Raw genomic sequence first — 16018 nt, 5'->3', positions numbered from 1 at the left:
ATTTGACAACCTCCTATCCATTTTACAAGCCATTGTGAACTAACTAAACACATATTTATGCAATTTATTGCTAAATCATTATATTTTAAGAAATTTAATTGCATTCATTTAAGATCCTCTCATTTTCACAACTCATTGAATAACCATTCAAATCCAAGGAGCATTTATTCAAACATTATAAATAATGCACTAAAAATAATCAAGATTCATATAAGCATCCATATGCTTGTAGTTTATTGTCTTCAACCCTTAGCATGATTCTAAAGCCATTATTTTTTTGGGCTTGACCTAAGAGAATGTGTCCATTAGCAATTCAACATCTCTAGAAAAACCTATTATTAAATGTCATTAGTGTTTTCAATAGAGAGAACACTGGTGAATTTAACAAACCAAAAAATAAATGCACAAGTCACCAAATCAAATCCATGGCTCACAAAGCAGTTCCACATATATGGAATTAATCTAGAGATCTACAATTTTGACCGAGAAAATGACATAAGTGTGAAAAATCTACAAATTTTAGTTCCACTTTTTAGTTGGATTCTTGAGCTACATCAAAATTATCCATCTTCCTCCCTATAAATAAGTACAACTATCTATTGTATTTAATTTTCTATCTTAACTTTGCATTTAATTTTGATTTTCCCTATCCCATGACTTCAATTTATTTATCTAGATTTATTTATACTTATATGTGTACATATTATTAAAGTAGCTAACATTAAGCCTAAGAAAATATAATTTTTCTTCACATTTTAAGACAAACTCTATGATCCTACACCACTTTAGGGTATTTTAGATCTATATTTTTTAGTATATTATCTTTTTTTTTTTCATTCTACCCACCTTGGCTATACCAATGTTAGAGTTTCATTTTGAGATCTAATATATCATTTTTTATTTCTAAATATAAACTATTATTTTTAGATTTATTTTCCTAAGCTATATGCAATAAGTCATTTGTTATCCTCCAATAAGTTTTTTGAGAATAAACACTCATCTAAAACCTAAATAGTCACTCAATCCAATGAGACTAAGATCTATTGTAATGGTTATGTTGAGAACAACCAAATTATGACTATGGTGCTTGCCAAGCTAATCAATTTTTTAATAAATGAGCTTGCTAATTTCACTAATACTAAAAATCCAACACAACTAGTTAGCATCTTTCACAATGTGCTCATCAACAAGCCACACAAATTTGTTATTTTATAGGCTATTAGTGCTAAAGTTACTCCATCCATTGCACCATGATTAGTGCAATGACCTTTTCTCCCTCTTCCACTATTGATCTATCTTCCACCATCACTCCTTCCTCTACCATTACTCATACCCATAGTACCATCCTTACCTCTACTAGTGTCCCCCCATATATTTTTATCTTTTCTCCACCTTCCTCCATGTATAATGTTTCCACTTCATGATTTCTTGTGGCTTCATAAATGTGTTTCACCTTCATGCCCTTGTTTCAATTTCATGCAATAACTCTATTGTACTGAGTATTCCTAGCCATTAAGGGTTGCATCAACATTTTACATTGGCCTTGTGGAAAATTTACTTTTACTTGATGTCGGTGCCAAGTCATAGATGATTATCGTGATTTATCATTCTATATATTACACATGCTTATCACATGATGTACTCATTATTGCTATTACTTTATTTGAACATTGAAGATTAGCATTTAAATTGACCGCCATCATTTCCTCACTATATTGATTCCCTAATAGTTAATTGAATAAAATACTTAATTAGATTATAGATTAATCACCCTTCTAATTCTCATCCACTAGCTAGACTAATTCCTCTTCATTTGTTAATTAAATAAATTATTTTTAATTAATTGATTTAACTAACCTTCTTCCATCAGTAATTAATTAAATAAATTCTATTTAATTAATTACGACTAACTTTCCTCTCCTAATTGATTAAAAAAATCACTTATTTAATTAATTAGACTAATGTTCATTTTTCCCCATTACTTAAAAGTAAAAGTATAAAATCATTTCCACCTCAACACTTGGTGCACTCGCTGTAATGCCCCTACCCTAGTCGGCCTTGTAAAACCCATTTGACCTTGGTTGACTTCCTATGTGGCATTCTTGAATGGTGGGTTAACCGTGATGCAATGTTGTAGATTAGATAATATAAATAATTGTGCATACCTATTATTGTGCTTTTGCATCGATTTTTGTGTAAATGCAGTTGTTTCCTAATTCTTGTTATAAATCTCGAGCTAACGCCTTCGTTGAATATGTATATGTATATGTATGCTTGCGTGATTCATGGGTGCAGGAGATTGCAGGTACAACACCGCTTAGGGCAAGGTTCATCTCCTTCGGGATTCGCAAGGTTGAGTATACCTCCTCCATCCTTAGAATTCAGATTTGGGGGTCATAAAACTCTCGTCTTACCTTAGCCATGGTCAGGTGAGCGTCATGTGTGGTCCGTAGGGTTTTCTTTTCATTTGGGTTGTGTGTCGTGTGATTGGTGGACTTTCTCGGTTTGCGTGCCTTGCGTGTGGTAAAGGGAGTATTTTTTCCTAAGTATTTAATTCAATTTAATGTGTGGATGTACGCATTTGTAATTTAGAAATTTAAAATAGGTAGTTTTCTTTTATATGATTAATCGTTAATTTAAGAGATCGCTTTATTTATATTTGTAGCAAGCTTAAGTATTTAAATTGAATTAATGTGTTCATTTACGCATTAGTAGTTGAGAAATTAAAATAAATAGGTTTCCTTCATGAGATTAGTCATTTATCAAAAAGATCGCTTTATTATGTGTAGCGAGTTTAATTTAATAGTTAATTTTAAATAACGAATTTAATTAGGTTATGTGTTTTTTAAAAAGGAGGATTTAAAGTCATTTGGAAATAGAAATAAATTAACCATTTTTGCATTTGGAAAAGAAAGGGTAAATTTTATTATTTAAAGGAAAAAAAAAAAAATTTAACTTGTAAAGTTGATATAGTATAAAAGATTGATTTTCAGAAATTTAAATTAATCTAAATGCTTTACCCTGGTCAATAGTTTCGAAATATAATGTAGGCCTAAATTAATATTGAGAAATTAAAATTTAAAACTAAATAAGAGATAGAAGCATTTTAATTTTAATTAGAAAAGTGAGTTAGATTTATTGAGTAGTGGAAAAGAATGATTTCCATTTTCATTTTCTTTTATTTTAAAAATAAATGCTTAAATTCGAAATTGGAAATTGGGTCAAAAAGAGGGGTTTCTCATTTAACCTAGTTTTTGAAATATTTTGGGGGTTCTTTTCTTTTGGTTATTTTTTCTTGGAAAAAAAATGGTTTTGGAAGGGAGATTGGGGGTTTTGGAGAAAATGGAGTTTTGCTTTGAGTTGCAAGTGGAGCTCTCCTTCAAGGTCTTGCCCGGAATGCGATATGAGGTAGGATTCCAGCTTACCCTTTTATTTATTTGTTGAATTAAAAAAAAATGGTGTTTGAATGTTCTCCATGAAATGCTGGAAAAAGAAATGATAATACCCATGAATGTTTTTAGATTTAGTTTCAGTTTTGAAATTTTGGTTGTTCTTGGGTTCAAGATTTGTCATGGTTTCTTGAACATTTTGAAAGGAGAAAATCTTCCCCATTCTATTGCTTATACATTCTGGGAAAAAAAAAGATAAAAATATAAAAAAATATAAAATAAATGATGGTGGCTGTGACTATGTTTTGGGTTTTCATTATCCTTATTCAAAAAAAATTGACTTAGGTTTAAACTATGAATCTTCCAAAAATAAAATAAATATAAAAACACAAAAAATATATATATAGGGGTTAGGGTTTGGCGGGCGGAGGAGCCGAAGCTTGGCTCGCACTGCCGCCCCCTCCCCCATTTCCTCCCTACCCCATGGCTCCACAAGGATCCCTGCATCCACTGTGGTCGCAGGGTAAAACCTGCGACCACGGTGTCCGCAGGGAAACCCTGCATCCACAGTGGCCGCAGGGGGAGTCCCTGTGCCCATCGTTTGGCAGCAAGGGAGCTGTGGGGTTCCCACCTCTTCCATGCTGGAAGGTGGGCCCCGCAGTGTCCCTCCATTTTTATTTTAGTTTCTTTTTTTATTTTTTTATTTTTTTTATTTAAGAAAAAAAAATATAATACAATAAATTAAATAAATTGATTTTAATGACAATTTTTTTTTAAAATATAGTTTTTAGTTAATAATTAATCTTTTTATTAATATATATATATTTAATGTGAGGGTTAATATATATATTAATAAATAATTAATTTGAAATTCGAACGTTATTAAACAATATAATATATATATATATATAGATATATATATATATATATATATATATATATATATATATATATATATATATATATATATATATATATATTTTAAGGAAATTTATATATAGTATTTAACAACTGGTGATTTTTAAATAATACAATATTCAGGAAACACAATGTGATTCGACCTGATCATTTTGAGAATTTAGAAATAGAAATCTAAAATGTATAAGTATTTTTAAGTTCGTCATGGGAAATTCTGATGGCTCAAATGATATGCTAAAAAAGATCATCAGAAATTTAATAATGTGTCGATTGGAAGTTTGGAAGAAAATGATACCTTCTTTTAGTAAAATAAATAGTTTAGTTATTTCTTCCCCGATGATGTGAAATAGATAATGGAAAAGATGGCAAGTTTATTTTATGTTTTCGCTTGTGTTAAGTACTGGCAAGGCTTTGATAGGTTTGTTTGGACCCTGTCATCTGGTTACTTGTGTTGGTCATAGCCGGTTACGTCCCTAGTCAGAGTATCGTCAGTCAATAGAACTTGTAATTGCTTTGATGTGTTCAGTTGGATCCGCTTCAAAAGGGATCATTATGTAAATTCCAACCGAGGGTCTGTTGTATATTGGTTGTGTTCGCCTAAGTGGCACAGATGTAAAAGACATATAAATTATGTATTCCTAATGATATTAAATACCAGAGGGGTCTTGCAGTTGAGCAGACCCGGAGATGTAGCCCTTTAGGGGTGAACTTCGAGATCAGACTCGTGTTATGCGATGCCTTGTTTCTTTATTTCATATTATAAGTTATCATGTATGGTTGCTTTTCATAAGTTTATGATGGGAATTTAATGAAGCTAAATCAAAGTGCATAAAATTAGACATCTTGATAAATGTAGTAATCAGGTTCATAAAACATTGTAAATTATGATTATGGAAAAGTATTTGGTTTATGTTAATTAAAAGAAGTAATAGTGGAAAGAATCTCGCTAGGTTACCATTATTGTTTTAGCTTGATATAAGTTGGTAAATTGAACGAATGTGAATGGGTAACAAAGTTAGAATTAATGTCATAATTTCTAAGTTGAAACCTAAAGGATGAACATCATATAGGTATTTACTTTTATCTTAGTAAATGAGTATCGCCATGTTAATTATATTTCACTATATTGGATGAATTTGTTTAGTTATTTATGTTTTAATCTTAACAGATAATCCTTACCAGTTTAAATTTGATAATTGGGTGAACTCAACTAGTTGTCCATATTATAACCCTAATGAATGAATCTCTTTATGATTAGCCAAAATTGAACTGAAAGGGGAAGGATTCAATTAGTTGTTTATATCTTAATCTTAGTAAATGTATCTCTTCATATTAACTTTATTGTAACTAAAAAGAGTGACACACATTAAGTTAGTTATATTGTAATCCTAATGGATGAACGTCACTATGAACTTATATTTTAATCCTGTAATAATGAATATCATCTTGCTAACTATATTTTAATTAAAGGGATGAACTCATATGTTCCTAATACATTTTCACCTTAATGAATTGAGCTCCATCTATTAGCATTAGTAAAACTTCAATGAATGAACTCTATGGCTACTTACATTCTATCCTCCATAAAAGAACTACGACTCATTAGTTGGTTATGCTTGAATTCAAATGAAGGAACCTCACTCTATTAATGGTAGTTTAATGAATGAATCTCATCTTATTAGCCATAATTTTAATATTAAAGGATGATATCAATTGTGGGTGGTCACTTTAAACCCAAATGAATGAACTTCGTTATATTAATCGCATTGAACCTTATTGGAGGCCTCTTAAATTAATTATGTTTTAAAGTGCATTGAGTAAATAACTTCGCGATGGCCTCCTATCCACCCAAAATAAATGAACGCTTCCTAAAATTCCAAGATGTCAATTTATTGAACATACATATAACCATGTCTTATGCATTTTCTCGTAATTAAGATATCCAGCTTATTGGATCAATTGACGCGAGATGAGTTAGATGTAAGGTTACGTAATCGCGTTGGGAAACTCCTTAGGTTCGTTTAGCCTTCCATTGTGCTATCTAAGTTTTAGATAACTCCAAATTATCTTAATGTTGTAATTAATCAGTAATACTCTTAACTATTATTATTAAAAAAAATATTTACACTCTATTTGAGTGTTTTTAACTTAAACCCTTAGGGGTTTCCTGGTGGGGCATTACACTTGGTATCAGAGCCCATGTTGCAACACTGGGATCTCTGGTTTCGCTTGTGCCCTTAGTTGGTGTGTGTGTGTCTACCTTATGTTGTATGCTTGTCCTCCTTGATGTGAGGGTATGATTGAACAAACCCTACTTGTGTGTAACGTGTGTGTTCACCACCTTGTTTTCGCCTACTTGATGTGGGTGTTTTGGGAATGATTATAAGTGTTTTGTCTGCTGATTGAGGCCTTGGTCTACGATTTCTCTTACTCTAAAAAGGAGTCGTATGTACCTTCGTTTTCAATTTATTTTACTCTTTTGACTAATCCATCTGGGTTGGTTGGTAATATCTTGAATCTAAAAGTACGAAATGTGCTTGTTTATGGTTTTGATCTATCTTAATGAATGTCCACTTGAAAGACTAGTATGGCAAATATTGATGCTTAATATGTAGTACATTGAGTGATTATGACTCTTCTTCTTCTCTCTCTCTAGTAAATTAAAAGGATTTGATATGGGTAATTATCTCTCATTTAAGTTTTCTTATTGCAAGAGAAAGGATGATATTTCTTGAGCCCTTGTGTGAGCCTCATAACGTTTTTGTGTTTTAGACTATGAAAGGGTTTTGGTTTGGGAGTTAAATTTTGGTTAATGATAGAAAATTGTATGTTTGCATTAAAGACTCTCCATGTGCTTGGTAGGAGTAATATAATTAAATTCCACCTTAAGCAAGGTGCATTAATATGCGTATAGTTGATTTTGAGCAAATTGCCTGTTGTGAAAGAAGTACCAAAAGAGAACATGTTATAGTAGCTTCAGGAGTGTATTAATGTGGTCCTCGAAAGATGGTTTTATGTGCTTATTCAACTAGTGTGATTTAGGACTTATTAAGAGATGCACCATTTAACTTGCTTTGGATATAGATAATTGTCTTATTGTGATTCAGAAAGAGTAAATGAAAGACTTGTTAAATTGTATGCATTAAATGTGTAAAATCTAGTAGATAGCTTTTCATATTACTTTCTTGTCGTATTATAAACTTTCGATGTTAGATTTGATGTATTATTGTATTGTATTACGAATAGTGATTGTTCTCAAGAAGACTTGTATTACCAAAAAAAAAGGGGTTTGTCTTGAATTCTTGATCGGAAAACTAGAACATTATAGTGCAACAATAATGATTAGAAATGTCATGTTAGGATGCTTTGGCACCCTCCTAAAAAAAAAAATAGCGAAATGAAAAAAAAAACCGTGCAACTAAAATGATAGACTTACATCCGAGCATATGGTGTGATCTTGAAGTTCTTGTGTATTCGTAGGAAATAGTTGATTTTCCAACTCTCTTTCTCCTCTTGCCTAAATTATAGGATTTGTTGTTTTTGAAATACTATTTAGAATGCAGTGATCTAAGAAAAAAAAGAATTCTTATAACACACATGAAATTGTATGTTGCTTTAGGCTTCTAATTGAAAGGGCAAATTTTTTCATCTTGGAAAAGGAAATTGCATAGTTAGTAATGTGAATGAAAATGCTTAGGGGAAATTGAGAAAGATATCAGAATGATGTTATTTCTTTGTGTAAATTTGATTTGTTGAGAATTTCAGTACGTGCATCTAGAGTAAACTTTATTTAGTGATTCATGTGTAAAGAATAATTAAAACTTCCCTTAAGTATATGCTAGCATAATGTAAAGTACTCCCCGTAAATGTGACTAAACCAGTAATGGTGCTATTCCTTGTGTGTTGTAAGAAACCCGTACTTGCTATGTGTGCCCATGGGATGGTGAAGTAATCAACCATGGGGGATATGTTTGCTTATGAGTATGGGAAACCATACTATTTATGTGATGTTGCATATTTGTTCCCTTACTGAGTGCCAACCCATGGGTTGTTGATAAGTCAGTATGTGAAGGGGTAGTATTAGAAGTCACCATTCCTTGAATAGTATGAACAACGTACGAGTAATGTCGACGCGAAGCGACTTTAGCTTCCCTATCTCGAGGAAAAATATAGTTATATAATGAAACTGTATTATAGGTGTACTCAATACTTTCCCTTATGATGAATAGATTTATGAGGTTCATGTGTGCCAGCCTAATTCCTATCCTTTATTTGAGCATATAGATGATAGTTCTTGAGCATATTGATGTATTTTATTGGAGCATCTTTTGCCTTGCCTTCATGAGAGGCGTGTTATTCTCTTACATGAGTTGCCAACTGACTAGTGTTGGTAGACATGTGGGTAGACCTTAGCCATGTATACCTCTGGCTTACGGCGAGTATCCTGAGAGGAACATCGCTATGCGGGGTGTGACTGATGCGTGCGTTATCCGCGAGGTACACTGCCATGCGGGATACGTCCATTGCATGCCCTGTCCGCTTGGAGTATTGCCATGTCGTGCTGAGACACGATGCGGGATGTAGTAGACATTTCCATGCGGCCTACCGATAGGTACAGGGTAGAGCCATGCCGTGTGACGACGTGATGCGGGGTGATGTCGAGGTGCACACTGCCATGCCATGCGGATGTGTGACTTGGCCACACCACATGATGAGCTACTATGATAGCTAGACGATCGTTCCTTCCTTCCTCGTTGGTGGCTAGCCGCTAGTCACGTAGTGATGTAATGTGCACTTATGATCTTCTTTTATTATTTATTTATTTATTTATTTCCTTGTGGGCCAGCAATTTATTTTATTTTGACCTTGACAGTTTAGCCACGATCTTGCAATCTTGATCTTACTTGATTTGATGTTGCAAATCCGGAAATTATTTTCTTGTCTTATTGTTGGAATTGACAATTATTATCTTTATTCTTTTGTACTTTGGTGGCTAAACCGGTTTATCCTTGTTGTTTTCGTATGTTGGTCTTGTGTTGCAATGTGAAATTCCTCTCCAAGAACGTAGGAGACGGTCTTGGATGAGTGTATACGAGGACGTAGACATAGGGAACCTTGAGGATGGAGGTATGTGAGGCTGTGAGACAACTAGGATCCACTACCTACCTATGAGTGGTGGCTATCTCTTGGAGGCTAAACACCTTACGCAACAAGGGATATTCACGAGGGACTTGTATGGAAGGTAGCACCGCTATGGTGTACCCTAGCACCATCAAGCCCTTGAGTGAGATGTTGGATATTGATGATCATGTAATTGTTCTGAGAGCAGGCATAGGGATGTTGATTGTATATGTTACCTTGAAGCGAGCATTAGACATGCTCACATGTGGCCTTTTGTGTTGTGCAAAACCCGTTATGTGGATGGTTATTATGTGTAATCATGGATTAAATGGTATTAACTTGTCACTATGTTATAGGGCATAGTCATTGGAAAGGTTCTTGTATGTCTGAAAAGTGTAAACAATTGAGTTCTTACATTGCTCTTATTTGTTGAAAGTTAACTTGGTTGTAGAAATTGATATTTGAAGCTAGTTCTATGCGATAAAGTTTTGTGAAAAGAGATGAATCAGTGAAAGAAAGTGATCTTGAGGGCATATTTTCTTGTCATGTTTGATAGATGAGTATGATAACTGTGTCTATATATTTTAATTTCTCTAATTTGGTGTAATGAAAGGAAGAAAAAAATTCTCGTTTCTCTACTATGATTGTGTGTAAATTCTAGAATATTTTAAGAAGTGTATGATTTTAGATGCATTATGTTAATGGGTAATGACATTCGTAGAGGATTTATAAATAATGTTTTAAATTGTTGACAAAATAGCTATTTGTGCAAATTGATAATTGTTAATTGAGTTTAAGGGCTAATACGTGTTGTATGACTTTCGCTTAGCCTTGCGACTTCCAGGAGTAAGTCGGAGCCTAGGGGGGAGAATGTAATGCCCCTACCCTAGTCGGCCTTGTAAAACCCATTTGACCTTGGTTGACTTTCTATGTGGCATTCTTGAATGGTGGGTTAACCGTGATGCAATGTTGTAGATTAGATAATATAAATAATTGTACATACCTATTATTGTGCTTTTGCATCAATTTTTGTGTAAATGTAGTTGTTTCCTAATTCTTGTTATAAATCTCGAGCTAATGCCTTCGTTGAATATGTATATGTATATGTATGCTTGCGTGATTCATGGGTGTAGGAGATTGCAGGTACAACATCACCTAGGGCAAGGTTCATCTCCTTCGGGATTCGCAGGGTTGAGTATACCTCCTCCATCCTTAGAATTCAGATATGGGGGTCATAAAAATCTCGTCTTGCCTTAGCCATGGTTAGGTGAGCATCGTGTGTGGTCCGTAGGGTTTTCTTTTCATTTGGGTTGCGTGTTGTGTGATTGGTGGACTTTCTCGGTTTGTGTGCCTTGCGTGTGGTAAAGGGAGTATTTTGTCCTAAGTATTTAATTCAATTTAATGTGTGGATGTACGCATTTGTAATTTAGAAATTTAAAATAGGTAGTTTTCTTTTATATGATTAATCGTGAATTTAAGAGATCGCTTTATTTATATTTGTAGCAAGCTTAAGTATTTAAATTGAATTAATGTGTTCATTTACACATTAGTAGTTGAGAAATTAAAATAAATAGGTTTCCTTCATGAGATTAGTCATTTATCAAAAAGATCGCTTTATTATGTGTAGCGAGTTTAATTTAATAGTTAATTTTAAATAATGAATTTAATTAGGTTATGTGTTTTTTAAAAAGGAGGATTTAAAGTCATTTGGAAATAGAAATAAATTAACCATTTTCGCATTTGGAAAAGAAAAGGTAAATTTTATTATTTAAAGGAAATTTTTATTTTTTTTAACTTGTAAAGTTGATATAGTATAAAAGATTGATTTTCGAAAATTTAAATTAATCTAAATGCTTTACCATGGTCAATAGTTTCGAAATATAATGTAGGCCTAAATTAATATTGAGAAATTAAAATTTAAAACTAAATAAGAGATAGAAGTGTAGTCACATAAATCTGTCCACTTAATTAAATGAATAATTAGTATTTATTTGATTATTTAACCATCAATTAATAATTAATTAAATTAATATTTAATTAATTCATCTTAACCCTCTTCTCCTATTAATTAAATAAATTATTCAATTTATTTGATTTAATTCACTTAACCAAATTCAGACCATTAATTAAATAAATAAATCATATTTATTTAATTAAATATTCTCTCACATTTAAATAAATAAATATTTATTTAAATCCCCCAAAATCCCACCTCTCACATTTAAATAAATTAACATTTATTTAAATCACCTTTATCCTCTACCCACTTGTATTTTCCTACAAATGCAAGTTGCACAATTATTTTAAATAAATAATTTATTTAAATCACCTTTATCCTCCACCCACTTGTATTTTCCTACAAAAGCAAGTTGCACAACTATTTTAAATAAATTATTTATTTAAAATCCTATTTATCCTCACCCACTTGAAACCTTTCATGGTTTCCCTTAAAGTATTCAAACTTGATGGCTTTAAAGTCTTCAAACTTGATGGCTTTAAAGTCTTCAAACTTGATGGCTTCCTTCTATAGTCTTCTTAAGACTTTAATGGTTTTCCTTAAAGTCTTCAAGCCTTTAATGGTTTCCCTCAAAGTCTTCAAGCATTTTAATGTTTTATCTTCATTTTTCTCATTTAAATAAATTAATATTTATTTGAATATTTATCCAAATGCAAATTACACCATTTAATTGAAATAAATGATTTTATTTTAATTGAAAATACCAAAATTTCCCCCACTTGCATTTTCCTACAAAATCCACTTGCATGCCTAAACCCCTTCTAGAATTTTCTAATCACTTCTAAAATAACCTAACCCCTTCTCTAAACTTTGTCACATTCCTAAGCAAAAGGGAAGTCACTTCTCAAACCCTCAAAGTCTTTGATAACCATTAAAGGCTTTCAACCTTCAACCACTAAATGGCTCAAAGTCTTTGATAACCATTGAAGGCTTTCAACCTTCAACCACTTAATCCCCAAAGTCTCCAATAACCATTAATGGTTACCTCAAACCCTCCCACATGGTTAAAACATTTGTTTTGACTCAACCTCTACCCAACCCAAAGGTCTCATGAGGCCATTAATGCTTTGACCATGATTATCTCTTAAACATTTGCACAAAGGTTTATCCTTAGATTAACTCTTAATCCAGTGGGTAATCTTAATTTGGACTTGACCCTTAGCCTCTAGATAACCATGAGGTCTTCTCAGGCCTTTAATGCCTCCAACCTCTTCTCTCAACCCAATCCTATGTTGACACTTGTCACCATTTTATTGGTGCCAATTGTGCACATGGATCCCCAACTTTCAAACTTGGCCCTTGATTAAACCATTCAATCTTAACCCTTCATTTCCCCATTTCTTCTATAAATAGAACCCTTCTCCTCAAGCAAAAAAAGGAAGCATTTTAGAGTATTGTTGTTATACTGGCATTAGCATAGAGCTTTTTCATAGCATCACTATCTACACTTGCATAGCATTTGCTTATCATATTCAACTATCTTGAATCTCCATATGCCATGCAATCCGTTCCATCTACCTACCATCAATGTATCAAGTTCCCACATAACGGTGTAGAGATCACAATTCTGGGCGATGCAAACCCCTTTGCATTTTGCCATAATATCAGCCATCAACCAGAGATTACTGTTCCTAATAACAGAGAAGCCATTTCCTCCACATCATATATAAGTCCAGCCTCTCTTGCCAGTTCGAACACCACTATACCAAAGCAAGAAAAGCTTAAGATGAAAATAGCGGAGGAAGGTCCCGGGGAATACAACTTGAGTCAACTCTTTTGTGTGGGACAGATGCCCACTTCTCCTAGAACACATGGTAAACCACAACAGTTACTCCAGCAACCACTAGTCATGTCAGCATGTGCTTTGACGCCTTTCATCCCTGGAAAGAGTCAAGAAGAAGAAACCCAAGATGAGGACTTAGCAGAATGGATCTATAAAGATCCCATCACCACTGATATATCGAAAGTTAAACTTCCTACAGAGCAGTATGGCAAAGGCCTCCTCATTATGCAAAGAATGGGGTATGATGGTCAGAGTGCTTTAGGATATTGCAAACAAGGACGACATGAACCTCTGCTGCCAGAATTAAAACCCAAAGGTAATACAGGCCTAGGCTTTGAAAAAGAGATCTTTCCTAAGCTCAAATTCAAAGGAAAACCCAGCAAACCATTATGTCAGCCTACGGCAAAGAGGACACCTTTTATTATCAAAGCACCATCAAGCACTATCCCCACTGCCCCATTGAGGCTCACAACCCCACCGCAACCGTCACCAATGTCATTCATTCCATCAAACGAACCAGTAATCCCATCAGCAACACCATTTGTAGCAACAACTGTATTGAAACCCACAGCAGCATCTATGGCACCAGCCATTCCAACAGAAGCCACTAAGTCAACATTGCTGATACTTCTAGTAACAAATCCTTTAATCCCCATCAAAATTCCTGCAGCACCGATCACTACAAAGGTACATCAACCCATCACGCCTGCAGTATTTAACTCAAATGACATCCCAGTATGGTATAGCAATCGGATGCTGGAAAGTGATTCAGAGACCGACTCACATGAGTGGGAATTTGATTCTGTATAGCTTAACACTTCAGATGAGGAAGACACATCACCACCTCCGCCACGCAAAGACATCCCTGTTTACGGAGAAGCACAGATAAAGACCACTTGGGTTCCTGAGCTGGAAACATCTTCCACAGACCCTACGTCTCATCCTACGCCTGATTCTGACAGGGAGAGTACCATTAACGACCTTCACCATAACGTCTTAACCCTCACTGATACATCTAACACACTTAACCTAATCGATGAGGTAATGCCCATTATCCACCCTGAACTCATCGAATGGAACCAACCAAATCCCCCATGTCTTGACCTCTTCCAAAACGATGCGGCCATCATTGACTTTTTGGAATTAAGGGATAACCTACCAAGCGGGGATCACAAAGCTGGATTTGCCATTGAACTTAATAGCGCAGCATACTTCGGGGCGGATGCCAAACCTTTCAGCTGCAAAAATATAACATTAAAACATGGATCTTCTAGTGAAAACCACACTGTGGCACTGTTTGATCCAACAAAAGTAAAAAGAAAGAGCGTATCCAATGGTGAAAAACTCTCTGAGGCACCTGAGGATGAAGGGTTTGACATTCTCCCTGCTAGTACACAACAGGAACAATCAACGATTCTCATCGAGAAAACCAAAGAATACAATGTGGGGACTCCTGAAAATCCTCATCTCATACATCTGGCATCTCTTCTCACTCTAGAGGAACAGCCTAAATTTATAGAGTTCTTCCAAAAGTGTCAGATCAACTTTGCATGGTCATATGCAGACATGCCTTGTCTTGATCCTAATTTAGTCATGCATCACCTCACCGTAGCAAAAGGAGCCAAACCTGTCAAGCAGAAGCTTCGTAAGATGCATCCCCAGATTGCAGTGCTAGTAAAAACAGAACTCAAGAAACTCCTAGATGTTGGTTTCATTAGGCCAATTGATTATGCAGAATGGATCTCCAACATTGTGCCTGTCGGCAAACCAAAAGGGGGCATCCGCATTTGTACTGACTTCAGAGATCTAAATAAGGCATGTCCTAAGGATGACTTCCCTCTACCAAATATCGACATCATAGTGGATCTAACAGCGGGACATGCCATGCTTTCACTCATGGATGGCTTTTCAGGATACAATCAGATAAAGATCGCACCAGAAGATCAACATAAGACAGCCTTCACATGTCCATGGGGTACATATTGCTAGAATGTAATGCCCTTCGGTCTCAAAAATGCAGGAGCAACCTATCAAAGAGCAATGACCACCATCTTCCATGACATGATGCATACTATGATGGAAGATTATGTGGATGACTTACTAGAAAAATCACTCACTAGAGAAGGGCATCTCCACATCTTAGATAAAATCTTTGATAGACTGGAACAATACCATGTTCGACTCAACCCAAAGAAATGTGTCTTTGGAGTAACCTCCGGGAAACTTCTAGGATACATTGTCTCAAGCAAAGGTTAAGGCAATCATGGACATGCCACCTCCAAAGAATATCAGTCAGCTAAGGACCCTACAAGGACGACTTCAATCCATCCGAAGATTCATTGCACAATTGGCTGATAAGTGTCACCCATTTACACATCTGCTACACAAGAACATCCGCTTTCAGTGGGATGCCCGATGCCAGCAAGCATTTCAGACGCTTAAAGACTATCTCATGAATCCACCATTGTTGATGCCACCAGATCCAAGTAGACCGTTGTTACTCTATATCTCAGCAACAAGTACAGCATTGGGTGTACTACTGGCACAACATAATGCAGAAGGAAAAGAGTGTGTTGTTTACTACATTTCCCGCACATTGGTGGGCTATGAACTCAATTACACCCCTATTGAGTGAGCTTGCCTAGCAGTAATCTTAGCAGCCACTAAACTGAGGCACTATCTGTTAACACACAAGGTACAACTCATTGCAAAGATTGATCCACTCAAATATTTACTCAGCAAAGCAGCATTGACAGGCCGCTTGGCCAAATGGGTGATGATTCTAAGTGA

Source organism: Cryptomeria japonica, chromosome 4 (genome assembly GCF_030272615.1).
Source record: "Cryptomeria japonica chromosome 4, Sugi_1.0, whole genome shotgun sequence".
Lineage (NCBI taxonomy): Eukaryota > Viridiplantae > Streptophyta > Pinopsida > Cupressales > Cupressaceae > Cryptomeria > Cryptomeria japonica.
Note: the sequence above shows the minus strand (reverse complement) of the source record.